The sequence below is a fragment of the Channa argus genome, unplaced genomic scaffold (genome assembly GCF_033026475.1).
Source record: "Channa argus isolate prfri unplaced genomic scaffold, Channa argus male v1.0 Contig011, whole genome shotgun sequence".
NCBI classification, from domain to species: Eukaryota; Metazoa; Chordata; class Actinopteri; order Anabantiformes; family Channidae; genus Channa; species Channa argus.
The window spans coordinates 614,706-633,445 of NW_027125230.1; the positions used below are offsets into that span (position 1 = coordinate 614,706).

The 18,740-nt window shown below is 42.3% G+C and overlaps 2 non-coding genes and 19 pseudogenes across 2 annotated transcripts; all 21 read right to left on the minus strand.

The window, feature by feature from the left end:
* Nucleotides 1–1,524: 1,524 nt before the first annotated feature.
* Nucleotides 1,525–1,643, minus strand: LOC137111883 (5S ribosomal RNA; annotated as a pseudogene).
* An 857-nt stretch (nt 1,644–2,500) lies between these two features.
* On the minus strand, nt 2,501–2,619 carry LOC137111884 (5S ribosomal RNA; annotated as a pseudogene).
* An 857-nt stretch (nt 2,620–3,476) lies between these two features.
* LOC137111885 (5S ribosomal RNA) lies at nt 3,477–3,595 on the minus strand (annotated as a pseudogene).
* Nucleotides 3,596–4,452: 857 nt separating this feature from the next.
* On the minus strand, nt 4,453–4,571 carry LOC137112047 (5S ribosomal RNA; annotated as a pseudogene).
* An 857-nt stretch (nt 4,572–5,428) lies between these two features.
* On the minus strand, nt 5,429–5,547 carry LOC137111886 (5S ribosomal RNA; annotated as a pseudogene).
* Nucleotides 5,548–5,798: 251 nt separating this feature from the next.
* LOC137111705 (5S ribosomal RNA) lies at nt 5,799–5,907 on the minus strand (annotated as a pseudogene).
* An 857-nt stretch (nt 5,908–6,764) lies between these two features.
* LOC137111599 (5S ribosomal RNA) lies at nt 6,765–6,883 on the minus strand (annotated as a pseudogene).
* An 857-nt stretch (nt 6,884–7,740) lies between these two features.
* On the minus strand, nt 7,741–7,859 carry LOC137112012 (5S ribosomal RNA; annotated as a pseudogene).
* An 857-nt stretch (nt 7,860–8,716) lies between these two features.
* On the minus strand, nt 8,717–8,835 carry LOC137111985 (5S ribosomal RNA; annotated as a pseudogene).
* Nucleotides 8,836–9,692: 857 nt separating this feature from the next.
* On the minus strand, nt 9,693–9,811 carry LOC137111823 (5S ribosomal RNA). Its single transcript, XR_010912342.1, has one exon. It is a non-coding gene; the product is annotated as a 5S ribosomal RNA (ribosomal RNA).
* Nucleotides 9,812–10,062: 251 nt separating this feature from the next.
* On the minus strand, nt 10,063–10,171 carry LOC137111707 (5S ribosomal RNA; annotated as a pseudogene).
* Nucleotides 10,172–11,028: 857 nt separating this feature from the next.
* Nucleotides 11,029–11,147, minus strand: LOC137111514 (5S ribosomal RNA; annotated as a pseudogene).
* Nucleotides 11,148–12,004: 857 nt separating this feature from the next.
* Nucleotides 12,005–12,123, minus strand: LOC137111986 (5S ribosomal RNA; annotated as a pseudogene).
* An 857-nt stretch (nt 12,124–12,980) lies between these two features.
* On the minus strand, nt 12,981–13,099 carry LOC137111887 (5S ribosomal RNA; annotated as a pseudogene).
* Nucleotides 13,100–13,956: 857 nt separating this feature from the next.
* On the minus strand, nt 13,957–14,075 carry LOC137111888 (5S ribosomal RNA; annotated as a pseudogene).
* Nucleotides 14,076–14,932: 857 nt separating this feature from the next.
* LOC137111834 (5S ribosomal RNA) lies at nt 14,933–15,051 on the minus strand. Its single transcript, XR_010912343.1, has one exon. It is a non-coding gene; the product is annotated as a 5S ribosomal RNA (ribosomal RNA).
* Nucleotides 15,052–15,302: 251 nt separating this feature from the next.
* Nucleotides 15,303–15,411, minus strand: LOC137111708 (5S ribosomal RNA; annotated as a pseudogene).
* An 857-nt stretch (nt 15,412–16,268) lies between these two features.
* LOC137111515 (5S ribosomal RNA) lies at nt 16,269–16,387 on the minus strand (annotated as a pseudogene).
* An 857-nt stretch (nt 16,388–17,244) lies between these two features.
* Nucleotides 17,245–17,363, minus strand: LOC137111987 (5S ribosomal RNA; annotated as a pseudogene).
* Nucleotides 17,364–18,220: 857 nt separating this feature from the next.
* LOC137111889 (5S ribosomal RNA) lies at nt 18,221–18,339 on the minus strand (annotated as a pseudogene).
* Nucleotides 18,340–18,590: 251 nt separating this feature from the next.
* LOC137111890 (5S ribosomal RNA) lies at nt 18,591–18,709 on the minus strand (annotated as a pseudogene).
* Nucleotides 18,710–18,740: the final 31 nt, after the last annotated feature.

Consider the following 18,740-nt stretch of genomic DNA (forward strand, 5'->3'; position numbering starts at 1 on the left):
TCTCCCACCACCTCAGCCAAAACAGTCAAATCTCTATCATACCGCATTTCTTTGCCCGTCTCTGTCACTCCACCCGGCACCGAACGCGTGCTTACCCGATCTCCCTGTTGTCTCTCATCCGCCGCCACACAGTCATTCTCCATTCTCCGACCAGGCCGCTCCTTTGCAATCTCCATCCTTTTCTCCACCTGCTTGACACCTTTATTCAGCGACTTCCTCGTCTCCTCCGCCAGCTCCAGCTCGTTCCCTCTCAATGTGCTTTCCCCACCGACGCCATTTTTCTCCGTTTCCATTCTCCTCCTTCCGCTTTTTCCCGCCACTGTAAACCAGGCTTCTTCTTCTCGCCTGCCTCTGCCGTTCTCCATTACGAGTAGTCTATTAGAACTCGCTCAAAAACGAAAACCCAAAAAAGTTCAAAAACTAGGAAACCACAATAAATAAAGGCGCCCCCGAACGGAGAAACTCCGCCGGGGGGTTTCATAAAGATATTGAAAACAAACTCAAACTCACTATACTGGCTAGGCAAAACACTAATATGAAAACGAAAAATGCGCGACAAACGCGGAGCAGCTCACATGCGTGTCTCTACCTGAAGCACACTGATTCGGAAAGACCACTCCCCTTTCCTCCTCCAATCGGGCGCTTAGAGAGCGGTGTGGCCGTAAGCTGCATTTGACATCATCAACAGCTCTTAAAAACGCTAGAGAAGCAGAATGCATGACACTTGCTAAGAAGAAGATAAATGTGGCAAAGTACAAAGTACTATAACTGTACTGGTCTGTTACGCCCCTGTCTAGGGGGTCAGGGTGAAACATACAAAGATAAATTAGCATGTTCCCTCTCCGATCCCCAAACCAAAATCCAGGATCGAGATGTTCCAACAGAATGATATTTATTTTAAACGAAAGAAAGTGTCAAACAAAACATGACACTACAACTCAGGGCGAACCAAGGCAAACATAATAAACAAAATAAGCCATTTCCCACAGAAAGTGCTAGCTAGCCTGATAGAAATAAACAAACCAAAAGACAGTCGCTAACCCTAACTCCCTAATGTGAAAACAGTCCAAAGAAAATGGCAGTTCACCCCTACAGATTTAATACTATTTACAAAATATACAATTTATAAACAAAACCACGGCACAAAACCTAACAATTCAAAAATGCTAAATAAGGTTTGGAAACCAAGAACAGCAAACAGGTGCTGCTGCCAGAAAGAGCCTCGCTAGCTGTTGGGAACCGTACTTTTAAAACTCCAGGAAGTGTAGGATGGACCAATCAGCTTCCTGTACTGCCCCCCAATCCGGCCAATCAGGCAGGGCACCTATAAGAACAAGAAAATAAAAACAACACATATGGCCAGGACCGTAACATGGTCTACTAGTAATGAAGCACGATGGTTGGCAAACCAATAAAGTAGCAAAACAGCAATGAAAGAACAAAATTTGATGAAAATATAGAACAATTTCTATGAATAAATAGGCAGTAACACCAGCTTGTGCTGCCCGTAAACCCAAGCAAAAAAGCTTACAGCACCTGGTATTCCCAGGCGGTCTTCCTACCAAGTACTAACCAGGCCCGGCTCTATTTGGCTGCCGAGATCGGACGAGATCGGGCGCTTAGAGAGCGGTGTGGCCGTAAGCTGCATTTGACATCATCAACAGCTCTTAAAAACGCTGGAGAAGTAGAATGCATGACACTTGCTAAGAAGAAGATAAATGTGGCAAAGTACAAAGTACTATAACTGTACTGGTCTGTTACGCCCCTGTCTAGGGGGTCAGGGTGCAACATACAAAGATAAATTAGCATGTTCCCTCTCCGATCCCCAAACCAAAATCCAGGATCGAGATGTTCCAACAGAATGATATTTATTTTAAACGAAAGAAAGTGTCAAACAAAACATGACACTACAACTCAGGGCGAACCAAGGCCAACACAATAAACAAAATAAGCCATTTCCCACAGAAAGTGCTAGCTAGCCTGATAGAAATAAACAAACCAAAAGACAGTCGCTAACCCTAACTCCCTAATGTGAAAACAGTCCAAAGAAAATGGCAGTTCACCCCTACAGATTTAATACTATTTACAAAATATACAATTTATAAACAAAACCACGGCACAAAACCTAACAATTCAAAAATGCTAAATAAGGTTTGGAAACCAAGAACAGCAAACAGGTGCTGATGCCAGAAAGAGCCTCGCTAGCTGTTGGGAACCGTACTTTTAAAACTCCAGGAAGTGTAGGATGGACCAATCAGCTTCCTGTACTGCCCCCCAATCCGGCCAATCAGGCAGGGCACCTATAAGAACAAGAAAATAAAAACAACACATATGGCCAGGACCGTAACATGGTCTACTAGTAATGAAGCACGATGGTTGGCAAACCAATAAAGTAGCAAAACAGCAATGAAAGAACAAAATTTGATGAAAATATAGAACAATTTCTATGAATAAATAGGCAGTAACACCAGCTTGTGCTGCCCGTAAACCCAAGCAAAAAAGCTTACAGCACCTGGTATTCCCAGGCGGTCTTCCTACCAAGTACTAACCAGGCCCGGCTCTATTTGGCTGCCGAGATCGGACGAGATCGGGCGCTTAGAGAGCGGTGTGGCCGTAAGCTGCATTTGACATCATCAACAGCTCTTAAAAACGCTAGAGAAGCAGAATGCATGACACTTGCTAAGAAGAAGATAAATGTGGCAAAGTACAAAGTACTATAACTGTACTGGTCTGTTACGCCCTTGTCTAGGGGGTCAGGGTGCAACATACAAAGATAAATTAGCATGTTCCCTCTCCGATCCCCAAACCAAAATCCAGGATCGAGATGTTCCAACAGAATGATATTTATTTTAAACGAAAGAAAGTGTCAAACAAAACATGACACTACAACTCAGGGCGAACCAAGGCCAACATAATAAACAAAATAAGCCATTTCCCACAGAAAGTGCTAGCTAGCCTGATAGAAATAAACAAACCAAAAGACAGTCGCTAACCCTAACTCCCTAATGTGAAAACAGTCCAAAGAAAATGGCAGTTCACCCCTACAGATTTAATACTATTTACAAAATATACAATTTATAAACAAAACCACGGCACAAAACCTAAAAATTCAAAAATGCTAAATAAGGTTTGGAAAGCAAGAACAGCAAACAGGTGCTACTGCCAGAAAGAGCCTCGCTAGCTGTTGGGAAACGTACTTTTAAAACTCCAGGAAGTGTAGGATGGACCAATCAGCTTCCTGTACTTCCCCCAAATCCGGCCAATCAGGCAGGGCACCTATAAGAACAACAAAATAAAAACAACACATATGGCCAGGACCGTAACATGGTCTACTAGTAATGAAGCACGATGGTTGACAAACCAATAAAGTAGCAAAACAGCAATGAGAGAACAAAATTTGATGAAAATATAGAACAATTTCTATGAATAAATAGGCAGTAACACCAGCTTGTGCTGCCCGTAAACCCAAGCAAAAAAGCTTACAGCACCTGGTATTCCCAGGCGGTCTTCCTACCAAGTACTAACCAGGCCCGGCTCTATTTGGCTGCCGAGATCGGACGAGATCGGGCGCTTAGAGAGCGGTGTGGCCGTAAGCTGCATTTGACATCATCAACAGCTCTTAAAAACGCTAGAGAAGCAGAATGCATGACACTTGCTAAGAAGAAGATAAATGTGGCAAAGTACAAAGTACTATAACTGTACTGGTCTGTTACGCCCCTGTCTAGGGGGTCAGGGTGCAACATACAAAGATAAATTAGCATGTTCCCTCTCCGATCCCCAAACCAAAATCCAGGGTCGAGATGTTCCAACAGAATGATATTTATTTTAAACGAAAGAAAGTGTCAAACAAAACATGACACTACAACTCAGGGCGAACCAAGGCCAACATAATAAACAAAATAAGCCATTTCCCACAGAAAGTGCTAGCTAGCCTGATAGAAATAAACAAACCAAAAGACAGTCGCTAACCCTAACTCCCTAATGTGAAAACAGTCCAAAGAAAATGGCAGTTCACCCCTACAGATTTAATACTATTTACAAAATATACAATTTATAAACAAAACCACGGCACAAAACCTAACAATTCAAAAATGCTAAATAAGGTTTGGAAACCAAGAACAGCAAACAGGTGCTGATGCCAGAAAGAGCCTCGCTAGCTGTTGGGAACCGTACTTTTAAAACTCCAGGAAGTGTAGGATGGACCAATCAGCTTCCTGTACTGCCCCCCAATCCGGCCAATCAGGCAGGGCACCTATAAGAACAAGAAAATAAAAACAACACATATGGCCAGGACCGTAACATGGTCTACTAGTAATGAAGCACGATGGTTGGCAAACCAATAAAGTAGCAAAACAGCAATGAAAGAACAAAATTTGATGAAAATATAGAACAATTTCTATGAATAAATAGGCAGTAACACCAGCTTGTGCTGCCCGTAAACCCAAGCAAAAAAGCTTACAGCACCTGGTATTCCCAGGCGGTCTTCCTACCAAGTACTAACCAGGCCCGGCCCTATTTGGCTGCCGAGATCGGACGAGATCGGGCGCTTAGAGAGCGGTGTGGCCGTAAGCTGCATTTGACATCATCAACAGCTCTTAAAAACGCTAGAGAAGCAGAATGCATGACACTTGCTAAGAAGAAGATAAATGTGGCAAAGTACAAAGTACTATAACTGTACTGGTCTGTTACGCCCTTGTCTAGGGGGTCAGGGTGCAACATACAAAGATAAATTAGCATGTTCCCTCTCCGATCCCCAAACCAAAATCCAGGATCGAGATGTTCCAACAGAATGATATTTATTTTAAACGAAAGAAAGTGTCAAACAAAACATGACACTACAACTCAGGGCGAACCAAGGCCAACATAATAAACAAAATAAGCCATTTCCCACAGAAAGTGCTAGCTAGCCTGATAGAAATAAACAAACCAAAAGACAGTCGCTAACCCTAACTCCCTAATGTGAAAACAGTCCAAAGAAAATGGCAGTTCACCCCTACAGATTTAATACTATTTACAAAATATACAATTTATAAACAAAACCACGGCACAAAACCTAACAATTCAAAAATGCTAAATAAGGTTTGGAAACCAAGAACAGCAAACAGGTGCTGATGCCAGAAAGAGCCTCGCTAGCTGTTGGGAACCGTACTTTTAAAACTCCAGGAAGTGTAGGATGGACCAATCAGCTTCCTGTACTGCCCCCCAATCCGGCCAATCAGGCAGGGCACCTATAAGAACAAGAAAATAAAAACAACACATATGGCCAGGACCGTAACATGGTCTACTAGTAATGAAGCACGATGGTTGGCAAACCAATAAAGTAGCAAAACAGCAATGAAAGAACAAAATTTGATGAAAATATAGAACAATTTCTATGAATAAATAGGCAGTAACACCAGCTTGTGCGGCCCGTAAACCCAAGCAAAAAAGCTTACAGCACCTGGTATTCCCAGGCGGTCTTCCTACCAAGTACTAACCAGGCCCGGCTCTATTTGGCTGCCGAGATCGGACGAGATCGGGCGCTTAGAGAGCGGTGTGGCCGTAAGCTGCATTTGACATCATCAACAGCTCTTAAAAACGCTGGAGAAGCAGAATGCATGACACTTGCTAAGAAGAAGATAAATGTGGCAAAGTACTAAAACGGTACTGGTCTAGGAGTAAAGAAGCACGATGGTTGACAAACCAATAAAGTAGCAAAACAGCAATGAAAGAACAAAATTTCATGAAAATATAGAACAATTTCTATGAATAAATCGGCAGTAACACCAGGCTGTGCTGCCCGTAAACCCAAGCAAAAAAGCTTACAGCACCTGGTATTCCTAGGCGGTCTTCCTACCAAGTACTAACCAGGCCCGGCTCTATTTGGCTGCCGAGATCGGGCGCTTAGAGAGCGGTGTGGCCGTAAGCTGCATTTGACATCATCAACAGCTCTTAAAAACGCTGGAGAAGCAGAATGCATGACACTTGCTAAGAAGAAGATAAATGTGGCAAAGTACAAAGTACTATAACTGTACTGGTCTGTTACGCCCCTGTCTAGGGGGTCAGGGTGCAACATACAAAGATAAATTAGCATGTTCCCTCTCCGATCCCCAAACCAAAATCCAGGATCGAGATGTTCCAACAGAATGATATTTATTTTAAACGAAAGAAAGTGTCAAACAAAACATGACACTACAACTCAGGGCGAACCAAGGCCAACATAATAAACAAAATAAGCCATTTCCCACAGAAAGTGCTAGCTAGCCTGATAGAAATAAACAAACCAAAAGACAGTCGCTAACCCTAACTCCCTAATGTGAAAACAGTCCAAAGAAAATGGCAGTTCACCCCTACAGATTTAATACTATTTACAAAATATACAATTTATAAACAAAACCACGGCACAAAACCTAACAATTCAAAAATGCTAAATAAGGTTTGGAAACCAAGAACAGCAAACAGGTGCTGCTGCCAGAAAGAGCCTCGCTAGCTGTTGGGAACCGTACTTTTAAAACTCCAGGAAGTGTAGGATGGACCCATCAGCTTCCTGTACTGCCCCCCAATCCGGCCAATCAGGCAGGGCACCTATAAGAACAAGAAAATAAAAACTACACATATGGCCAGGACCGTAACATGGTCTACTAGTAATGAAGCACGATGGTTGGCAAACCAATAAAGTAGCAAAACAGCAATGAAAGAACAAAATTTGATGAAAATATAGTACAATTTCTATGAATAAATAGGCAGTAACACGAGCTTGTGTTGCCCGTAAACCCAAGCAAAGAAGCTTACAGCACGTGGTATTCCCAGGCGGTCTTCCTACCAAGTACTAACAAGGCCCAGCCCTATTTGGCTGCCGAGATCGGACGGGATCGGGCGCTTAGAGAGCAGTTTGGCCGTAAGCTGCATTTGACATCATCAACAGCTCTTAAAAACGCTGGAGAAGCAGAATGCATGACACTTGCTAAGAAGAAGATAAATGTGGCAAAGTACAAAGTACTATAACTGTACTGGTCTGTTACGCCCCTGTCTAGGGGGTCAGGGTGCAACATACAAAGATAAATTAGCATGTTCCCTCTCCGATCCCCAAACCAAAATCCAGGATCGAGATGTTCCAACAGAATGATATTTATTTTAAACGAAAGAAAGTGTCAAACAAAACATGACACTACAACTCAGGGCGAACCAAGGCCAACACAATAAACAAAATAAGCCATTTCCCACAGAAAGTGCTAGCTAGCCTGATAGAAATAAACAAACCAAAAGACAGTCGCTAACCCTAACTCCCTAATGTGAAAACAGTCCAAAGAAAATGGCAGTTCACCCCTACAGATTTAATACTATTTACAAAATATACAATTTATAAACAAAACCACGGCACAAAACCTAACAATTCAAAAATGCTAAATAAGGTTTGGAAACCAAGAACAGCAAACAGGTGCTGATGCCAGAAAGAGCCTCGCTAGCTGTTGGGAACCGTACTTTTAAAACTCCAGGAAGTGTAGGATGGACCAATCAGCTTCCTGTACTGCCCCCCAATCCGGCCAATCAGGCAGGGCACCTATAAGAACAAGAAAATAAAAACAACACATATGGCCAGGACCGTAACATGGTCTACTAGTAATGAAGCACGATGGTTGGCAAACCAATAAAGTAGCAAAACAGCAATGAAAGAACAAAATTTGATGAAAATATAGAACAATTTCTATGAATAAATAGGCAGTAACACCAGCTTGTGCTGCCCGTAAACCCAAGCAAAAAAGCTTACAGCACCTGGTTTTCCCAGGCGGTCTTCCTACCAAGTACTAACCAGGCCCGGCTCTATTTGGCTGCCGAGATCGGACGAGATCGGGCGCTTAGAGAGCGGTGTGGCCGTAAGCTGCATTTGACATCATCAACAGCTCTTAAAAACGCTAGAGAAGCAGAATGCATGACACTTGCTAAGAAGAAGATAAATGTGGCAAAGTACAAAGTACTATAACTGTACTGGTCTGTTACGCCCTTGTCTAGGGGGTCAGGGTGCAACATACAAAGATAAATTAGCATGTTCCCTCTCCGATCCCCAAACCAAAATCCAGGATCGAGATGTTCCAACAGAATGATATTTATTTTAAACGAAAGAAAGTGTCAAACAAAACATGACACTACAACTCAGGGCGAACCAAGGCCAACATAATAAACAAAATAAGCCATTTCCCACAGAAAGTGCTAGCTAGCCTGATAGAAATAAACAAACCAAAAGACATTCGCTAACCCTAACTCCCTAATGTGAAAACAGTCCAAAGAAAATGGCAGTTCACCCCTACAGATTTAATACTATTTACAAAATATACAATTTATAAACAAAACCACGGCACAAAACCTAACAATTCAAAAATGCTAAATAAGGTTTGGAAACCAAGAACAGCAAACAGGTGCTGCTGCCAGAAAGAGCCTCGCTAGCTGTTGGGAACCGTACTTTTAAAACTCCAGGAAGTGTAGGATGGACCAATCAGCTTCCTGTACTGCCCCCCAATCCGGCCAATCAGGCAGGGCACCTATAAGAACAAGAAAATAAAAACAACACATATGGCCAGGACCGTAACATGGTCTACTAGTAATGAAGCACGATGGTTGGCAAACCAATAAAGTAGCAAAACAGCAATGAAAGAACAAAATTTGATGAAAATATAGAACAATTTCTATGAATAAATAGGCAGTAACACCAGCTTGTGCGGCCCGTAAACCCAAGCAAAAAAGCTTACAGCACCTGGTATTCCCAGGCGGTCTTCCTACCAAGTACTAACCAGGCCCGGCTCTATTTGGCTGCCGAGATCGGACGAGATCGGGCGCTTAGAGAGCGGTTTGGCCGTAAGCTGCATTTGACATCATCAACAGCTCTTAAAAACGCTGGAGAAGCAGAATGCATGACACTTGCTAGGAAGAAGATAAATGTGGCAAAGTACAAAGTACTATAACTGTACTGGTCTGTTACGCCCCTGTCTAGGGGGTCAGGGTGCAACATACAAAGATAAATTAGCATGTTCCCTCTCCGATCCCCAAACCAAAATCCAGGATCGAGATGTTCCAACAGAATGATATTTATTTTAAACGAAAGAAAGTGTCAAACAAAACATGACACTACAACTCAGGGCGAACCAAGGCCAACACAATAAACAAAATAAGCCATTTCCCACAGAAAGTGCTAGCTAGCCTGATAGAAATAAACAAACCAAAAGACAGTCGCTAACCCTAACTCCCTAATGTGAAAACAGTCCAAAGAAAATGGCAGTTCACCCCTACAGATTTAATACTATTTACAAAATATACAATTTATAAACAAAATCACGGCACAAAACCTAACAATTCAAAAATGCTAAATAAGGTTTGGAAACCAAGAACAGCAAACAGGTGCTGATGCCAGAAAGAGCCTCGCTAGCTGTTGGGAACCGTACTTTTAAAACTCCAGGAAGTGTAGGATGGACCAATCAGCTTCCTGTACTGCCCCCCAATCCGGCCAATCAGGCAGGGCACCTATAAGAACAAGAAAATAAAAACAACACATATGGCCAGGACCGTAACATGGTCTACTAGTAATGAAGCACGATGGTTGGCAAACCAATAAAGTAGCAAAACAGCAATGAAAGAACAAAATTTGATGAAAATATAGAACAATTTCTATGAATAAATAGGCAGTAACACCAGCTTGTGCTGCCCGTAAACCCAAGCAAAAAAGCTTACAGCACCTGGTATTCCCAGGCGGTCTTCCTACCAAGTACTAACCAGGCCCGGCTCTATTTGGCTGCCGAGATCGGACGAGATCGGGTGCTTAGAGAGCGGTGTGGCCGTAAGCTGCATTTGACATCATCAACAGCTCTTAAAAACGCTGGAGAAGCAGAATGCATGACACTTGCTAAGAAGAAGATAAATGTGGCAAAGTACTAAAACGGTACTGGTCTAGTAGTAAAGAAGCACGATGGTTGACAAACCAATAAAGTAGCAAAACAGCAATGAAAGAACAAAATTTCATGAAAATATAGAACAATTTCTATGAATAAATCGGCAGTAACACCAGGCTGTGCTGCCCGTAAACCCAAGCAAAAAAGCTTACAGCACCTGGTATTCCTAGGCGGTCTTCCTACCAAGTACTAACCAGGCCCGGCTCTATTTGGCTGCCGAGATCGGGCGCTTAGAGAGCGGTGTGGCCGTAAGCTGCATTTGACATCATCAACAGCTCTTAAAAACGCTGGAGAAGCAGAATGCATGACACTTGCTAAGAAGAAGATAAATGTGGCAAAGTACAAAGTACTATAACTGTACTGGTCTGTTACGCCCCTGTCTAGGGGGTCAGGGTGCAACATACAAAGATAAATTAGCATGTTCCCTCTCCCATCCCCAAACCAAAATCCAGGATCGAGATGTTCCAACAGAATGATATTTATTTTAAACGAAAGAAAGTGTCAAACAAAACATGACACTACAACTCAGGGCGAACCAAGGCCTACATAATAAACAAAATAAGCCATTTCCCACAGAAAGTGCTAGCTAGCCTGATAGAAATAAACAAACCAAAAGACAGTCGCTAACCCTAACTCCCTAATGTGAAAACAGTCCAAAGAAAATGGCAGTCCACCCCTACAGATTTAATACTATTTACAAAATATACAATTTATAAACAAAACCACGGCACAAAACCTAACAATTCAAAAATGCTAAATAAGGTTTGGAAACCAAGAACAGCAAACAGGTGCTGATGCCAGAAAGAGCCTCGCTAGCTGTTGGGAACCGTACTTTTAAAACTCCAGGAAGTGTAGGATGGACCAATCAGCTTCCTGTACTGCCCCCCAATCCGGCCAATCAGGCAGGGCACTTATAAGAACAAGAAAATAAAAACAACACATATGGCCAGGACCGTAACATGGTCTACTAGTAATGAAGCACGATGGTTGGCAAACCAATAAAGTAGCAAAACAGCAATGAAAGAACAAAATTTGATGAAAATATAGAACAATTTCTATGAATAAATAGGCAGTAACACCAGCTTGTGCTGCCCGTAAACCCAAGCAAAGAAGCTTACAGCACGTGGTATTCCCAGGAGGTCTTCCTACCAAGTACTAACAAGGCCCGGCCCTATTTGGCTGCCGAGATCGGACGGGATCGGGCGCTTAGAGAGCGGTGTGGCCGTAAGCTGCATTTGACATCATCAACAGCTCTTAAAAACGCTAGAGAAGCAGAATGCATGACACTTGCTAAGAAGAAGATAAATGTGGCAAAGTACAAAGTACTATAACTGTACTGGTCTGTTACGCCCCTGTCTAGAGGGTCAGGGTGAAACATACAAAGATAAATTAGCATTTTCCCTCTCCGATCCCCAAACCAAAATCCAGGATCGAGATGTTCCAACAGAATGATATTTATTTTAAACGAAAGAAAGTGTCAAACAAAACATGACACTACAACTCAGGGCGAACCAAGGCCAACATAATAAACAAAATAAGCCATTTCCCACAGAAAGTGCTAGCTAGCCTGATAGAAATAAACAAACCAAAAGACAGTCGCTAACCCTAACTCCCTAATGTGAAAACAGTCCAAAGAAAATGGCAGTTCACCCCTACAAATTTAATACTATTTACAAAATATACAATTTATAAACAAAACCACGGCACAAAACCTAACAATTCAAAAATGCTAAATAAGGTTTGGAAAGCAAGAACAGCAAACAGGTGCTGCTGCCAGAAAGAGCCTCGCTAGCTGTTGGGAACCGTACTTTTAAAACTCCAGGAAGTGTAGGATGGACCAATCAGCTTCCTGTACTTCCCCCAAATCCGGCCAATCAGGCAGGGCACCTATAAGAACAACAAAATAAAAACAACACATATGGCCAGGACCATAACATGGTCTACTAGTAATGAAGCACGATGGTTGACAAACCAATAAAGTAGCAAAACAGCAATGAAAGAACAAAATTTGATGAAAATATAGAACAATTTCTATGAATAAATAGGCAGTAACACCAGCTTGTGCTGCCCGTAAACCCAAGCAAAAAAGCTTACAGCACCTGGTATTCCCAGGCGGTCTTCCTACCAAGTACTAACCAGGCCCGGCTCTATTTGGCTGCCGAGATCGGACGAGATCGGGCGCTTAGAGAGCGGTTTGGCCGTAAGCTGCATTTGACATCATCAACAGCTCTTAAAAACGCTGGAGAAGCAGAATGCATGACACTTGCTAAGATGAAGATAAATGTGGCAAAGTACAAAGTACTATAACTGTACTGGTCTGTTACGCCCCTGTCTAGGGGGTCAGGGTGCAACATACAAAGATAAATTAGCATGTTCCCTCTCCGATCCCCAAACCAAAATCCAGGATCGAGATGTTCCAACAGAATGATATTTATTTTAAACGAAAGAAAGTGTCAAACAAAACATGACACTACAACTCAGGGCTAACCAAGGCCAACATAATAAACAAAATAAGCCATTTCCCACAGAAAGTGCTAGCTAGCCTGATAGAAATAAACAAACCAAAAGAAAATCGCTAACCCTAACTCCCTAATGTGAAAACAGTCCAAAGAAAATGGCAGTTCACCCCTACAGATTTAATACTATTTACAAAATATACAATTTATAAACAAAACCACGGCACAAAACCTAACAATTCAAAAATGCTAAATAAGGTTTGGAAACCAAGAACAGCAAACAGGTGCTGATGCCAGAAAGAGCCTCGCTAGCTGTTGGGAACCGTACTTTTAAAACTCCAGGAAGTGTAGGATGGACCAATCAGCTTCCTGTACTGCCCCCCAATCCGGCCAATCAAGCAGGGCACCTATAAGAACAACAAAATAAAAACAACACATATGGCCAGGACCGGAACATGGTCTACTAGTAATGAAGCACGATGGTTGACAAACCAATAAAGTAGCAAAACAGCAATGAAAGAACAAAATTTGATGAAAATATAGAACAATTTCTATGAATAAATAGGCAGTAACACCAGCTTGTGCTGCCCGTAAACCCAAGCAAAAAAGCTTACAGCACCTGGTATTCCCAGGCGGTCTTCCTACCAAGTACTAACCAGGCCCGGCTCTATTTGGCTGCCGAGATCGGACGAGATCGGGCGCTTAGAGAGCGGTGTGGCCGTAAGCTGCATTTGACATCATCAACAGCTCTTAAAAACGCTGGAGAAGCAGAATGCATGACACTTGCTAAGAAGAAGATAAATGTGGCAAAGTACAAAGTACTATAACTGTACTGGTCTGTTACGCCCCTGTCTAGGGGGTCAGGGTGCAACATACAAAGATAAATTAGCATGTTCCCTCTCCGATCCCCAAACCAAAATCCAGGATCGAGATGTTCCAACAGAATGATATTTATTTTAAACGAAAGAAAGTGTCAAACAAAACATGACACTACAACTCAGGGCGAACCAAGGCCAACATAATAAACAAAATAAGCCATTTCCCACAGAAAGTGCTAGCTAGCCTGATAGAAATAAACAAACCAAAAGACAGTCGCTAACCCTAACTCCTTAATGTGAAAACAGTCCAAAGAAAATGGCAGTTCACCCCTACAGATTTAATACTATTTACAAAATATACAATTTATAAACAAAACCACGGCACAAAACCTAACAATTCAAAAATGCTAAATAAGGTTTGGAAACCAAGAACAGCAAACAGGTGCTGATGCCAGAAAGAGCCTCGCTAGCTGTTGGGAACCGTACTTTTAAAACTCCAGGAAGTGTAGGATGGACCAATCAGCTTCCTGTACTGCCCTCCAATCCGGCCAATCAGGCAGGGCACCTATAAGAACAAGAAAATAAAAACAACACATATGGCCAGGACCGTAACATGGTCTACTAGTAATGAAGCACGATGGTTGGCAAACCAATAAAGTAGCAAAACAGCAATGAAAGAACAAAATTTGATGAAAATATAGAACAATTTCTATGAATAAATAGGCAGTAACACCAGCTTGTGCGGCCCGTAAACCCAAGCAAAAAAGCTTACAGCACCTGGTATTCCCAGGCGGTCTTCCTACCAAGTACTAACCAGGCCCGGCTCTATTTGGCTGCCGAGATCGGACGAGATCGGGCGCTTAGAGAGCGGTGTGGCCGTAAGCTGCATTTGACATCATCAACAGCTCTTAAAAACGCTAGAGAAGCAGAATGCATGACACTTGCTAAGAAGAAGATAAATGTGGCAAAGTACAAAGTACTATAACTGTACTGGTCTGTTACGCCCTTGTCTAGGGGGTCAGGGTGCAACATACAAAGATAAATTAGCATGTTCCCTCTCCGATCCCCAAACCAAAATCCAGGATCGAGATGTTCCAACAGAATGATATTTATTTTAAACGAAAGAAAGTGTCAAACAAAACATGACACTACAACTCAGGGCGAACCAAGGCCAACATAATAAACAAAATAAGCCATTTCCCACAGAAAGTGCTAGCTAGCCTGATAGAAATAAACAAACCAAAAGACAGTCGCTAACCCTAACTCCCTAATGTGAAAACAGTCCAAAGAAAATGGCAGTTCACCCCTACAGATTTAATACTATTTACAAAATATACAATTTATAAACAAAATCACGGCACAAAACCTAACAATTCAAAAATGCTAAATAAGGTTTGGAAACCAAGAACAGCAAACAGGTGCTGATGCCAGAAAGAGCCTCGCTAGCTGTTGGGAACCGTACTTTTAAAACTCCAGGAAGTGTAGGATGGACCAATCAGCTTCCTGTACTGCCCCCCAATCCGGCCAATCAGGCAGGGCACCTATAAGAACAAGAAAATAAAAACAACACATATGGCCAGGACCGTAACATGGTCTACTAGTAATGAAGCACGATGGTTGGCAAACCAATAAAGTAGCAAAACAGCAATGAAAGAACAAAATTTGATGAAAATATAGAACAATTTCTATGAATAAATAGGCAGTAACACCAGCTTGTGCTGCCCGTAAACCCAAGCAAAAAAGCTTACAGCACCTGGTATTCCCAGGCGGTCTTCCTACCAAGTACTAACCAGGCCCGGCTCTATTTGGCTGCCGAGATCGGACGAGATCGGGTGCTTAGAGAGCGGTGTGGCCGTAAGCTGCATTTGACATCATCAACAGCTCTTAAAAACGCTGGAGAAGCAGAATGCATGACACTTGCTAAGAAGAAGATAAATGTGGCAAAGTACTAAAACGGTACTGGTCTAGTAGTAAAGAAGCACGATGGTTGACAAACCAATAAAGTAGCAAAACAGCAATGAAAGAACAAAATTTCATGAAAATATAGAACAATTTCTATGAATAAATCGGCAGTAACACCAGGCTGTGCTGCCCGTAAACCCAAGCAAAAAAGCTTACAGCACCTGGTATTCCTAGGCGGTCTTCCTACCAAGTACTAACCAGGCCCGGCTCTATTTGGCTGCCGAGATCGGGCGCTTAGAGAGCGGTGTGGCCGTAAGCTGCATTTGACATCATCAACAGCTCTTAAAAACGCTGGAGAAGCAGAATGCATGACACTTGCTAAGAAGAAGATAAATGTGGCAAAGTACAAAGTACTATAACTGTACTGGTCTGTTACGCCCCTGTCTAGGGGGTCAGGGTGCAACATACAAAGATAAATTAGCATGTTCCCTCTCCGATCCCCAAACCAAAATCCAGGATCGAGATGTTCCAACAGAATGATATTTATTTTAAACGAAAGAAAGTGTCAAACAAAACATGACACTACAACTCAGGGCGAACCAAGGCCTACATAATAAACAAAATAAGCCATTTCCCACAGAAAGTGCTAGCTAGCCTGATAGAAATAAACAAACCAAAAGACAGTCGCTAACCCTAACTCCCTAATGTGAAAACAGTCCAAAGAAAATGGCAGTCCACCCCTACAGATTTAATACTATTTACAAAATATACAATTTATAAACAAAACCACGGCACAAAACCTAACAATTCAAAAATGCTAAATAAGGTTTGGAAACCAAGAACAGCAAACAGGTGCTGATGCCAGAAAGAGCCTCGCTAGCTGTTGGGAACCGTACTTTTAAAACTCCAGGAAGTGTAGGATGGACCAATCAGCTTCCTGTACTGCCCCCCAATCCGGCCAATCAGGCAGGGCACTTATAAGAACAAGAAAATAAAAACAACACATATGGCCAGGACCGTAACATGGTCTACTAGTAATGAAGCACGATGGTTGGCAAACCAATAAAGTAGCAAAACAGCAATGAAAGAACAAAATTTGATGAAAATATAGAACAATTTCTATGAATAAATAGGCAGTAACACCAGCTTGTGCTGCCCGTAAACCCAAGCAAAGAAGCTTACAGCACGTGGTATTCCCAGGAGGTCTTCCTACCAAGTACTAACAAGGCCCGGCCCTATTTGGCTGCCGAGATCGGACGGGATCGGGCGCTTAGAGAGCGGTGTGGCCGTAAGCTGCATTTGACATCATCAACAGCTCTTAAAAACGCTAGAGAAGCAGAATGCATGACACTTGCTAAGAAGAAGATAAATGTGGCAAAGTACAAAGTACTATAACTGTACTGGTCTGTTACGCCCCTGTCTAGGGGGTCAGGGTGAAACATACAAAGATAAATTAGCATGTTCCCTCTCCGATCCCCAAACCAAAATCCAGGATCGAGATGTTCCAACAGAATGATATTTATTTTAAACGAAAGAAAGTGTCAAACAAAACATGACACTACAACTCAGGGCGAACCAAGGCCAACATAATAAACAAAATAAGCCATTTCCCACAGAAAGTGCTAGCTAGCCTGATAGAAATAAACAAACCAAAAGACAGTCGCTAACCCTAACTCCCTAATGTGAAAACAGTCCAAAGAAAATGGCAGTTCACCCCTACAAATTTAATACTATTTACAAAATATACAATTTATAAACAAAACCACGGCACAAAACCTAACAATTCAAAAATGCTAAATAAGGTTTGGAAAGCAAGAACAGCAAACAGGTGCTGCTGCCAGAAAGAGCCTCGCTAGCTGTTGGGAACCGTACTTTTAAAACTCCAGGAAGTGTAGGATGGACCAATCAGCTTCCTGTACTTCCCCCAAATCCGGCCAATCAGGCAGGGCACCTATAAGAACAACAAAATAAAAACAACACATATGGCCAGGACCATAACATGGTCTACTAGTAATGAAGCACGATGGTTGACAAACCAATAAAGTAGCAAAACAGCAATGAAAGAACAAAATTTGATGAAAATATAGAACAATTTCTATGAATAAATAGGCAGTAACACCAGCTTGTGCTGCCCGTAAACCCAAGCAAAAAAGCTTACAGCACCTGGTATTCCCAGGCGGTCTTCCTACCAAGTACTAACCAGGCCCGGCTCTATTTGGCTGCCGAGATCGGACGAGATCGGGCGCTTAGAGAGCGGTTTGGCCGTAAGCTGCATTTGACATCATCAACAGCTCTTAAAAACGCTGGAGAAGCAGAATGCATGACACTTGCTAAGATGAAGATAAATGTGGCAAAGTACAAAGTACTATAACTGTACTGGTCTGTTACGCCCCTGTCTAGGGGGTCAGGGTGCAACATACAAAGATAAATTAGCATGTTCCCTCTCCGATCCCCAAACCAAAATCCAGGATCGAGATGTTCCAACAGAATGATATTTATTTTAAACGAAAGAAAGTGTCAAACAAAACATGACACTACAACTCAGGGCTAACCAAGGCCAACATAATAAACAAAATAAGCCATTTCCCACAGAAAGTGCTAGCTAGCCTGATAGAAATAAACAAACCAAAAGAAAATCGCTAACCCTAACTCCCTAATGTGAAAACAGTCCAAAGAAAATGGCAGTTCACCCCTACAGATTTAATACTATTTACAAAATATACAATTTATAAACAAAACCACGGCACAAAACCTAACAATTCAAAAATGCTAAATAAGGTTTGGAAACCAAGAACAGCAAACAGGTGCTGATGCCAGAAAGAGCCTCGCTAGCTGTTGGGAACCGTACTTTTAAAACTCCAGGAAGTGTAGGATGGACCAATCAGCTTCCTGTACTGCCCCCCAATCCGGCCAATCAGGCAGGGCACCTATAAGAACAACAAAATAAAAACAACACATATGGCCAGGACCGGAACATGGTCTACTAGTAATGAAGCACGATGGTTGACAAACCAATAAAGTAGCAAAACAGCAATGAAAGAACAAAATTTGATGAAAATATAGAACAATTTCTATGAATAAATAGGCAGTAACACCAGCTTGTGCTGCCCGTAAACCCAAGCAAAAAAGCTTACAGCACCTGGTATTCCCAGGCGGTCTTCCTACCAAGTACTAACCAGGCCCGGCTCTATTTGGCTGCCGAGATCGGACGAGATCGGGCGCTTAGAGAGCGGTGTGGCCGTAAGCTGCATTTGACATCATCAACAGCTCTTAAAAACGCTGGAGAAGCAGAATGCATGACACTTGCTAAGAAGAAGATAAATGTGGCAAAGTACTAAAACGGTACTGGTCTAGTAGTAAAGAAGCACGATGGTTGACAAACCAATAAAGTAGCAAAACAGCAATGAAAGAACAAAATTTCATGAAAATATAGAACAATTTCTATGAATAAATCGGCAGTAACACCAGCTTGTGCTGCTCGTAAACCCAAGCAAAAAAGCTTACAGCACCTGGTATTCCCAGGCGGTCTTCCTACCAAGTACTAACCAGGCCCGGCTCTATTTGGCTGCCGAGATCGGACGAGATCGGGCGCTTAGAGAGCGGTGTGGCCGTAAGCTGCATTTGACATCATCAACAGCTCTTAAAAA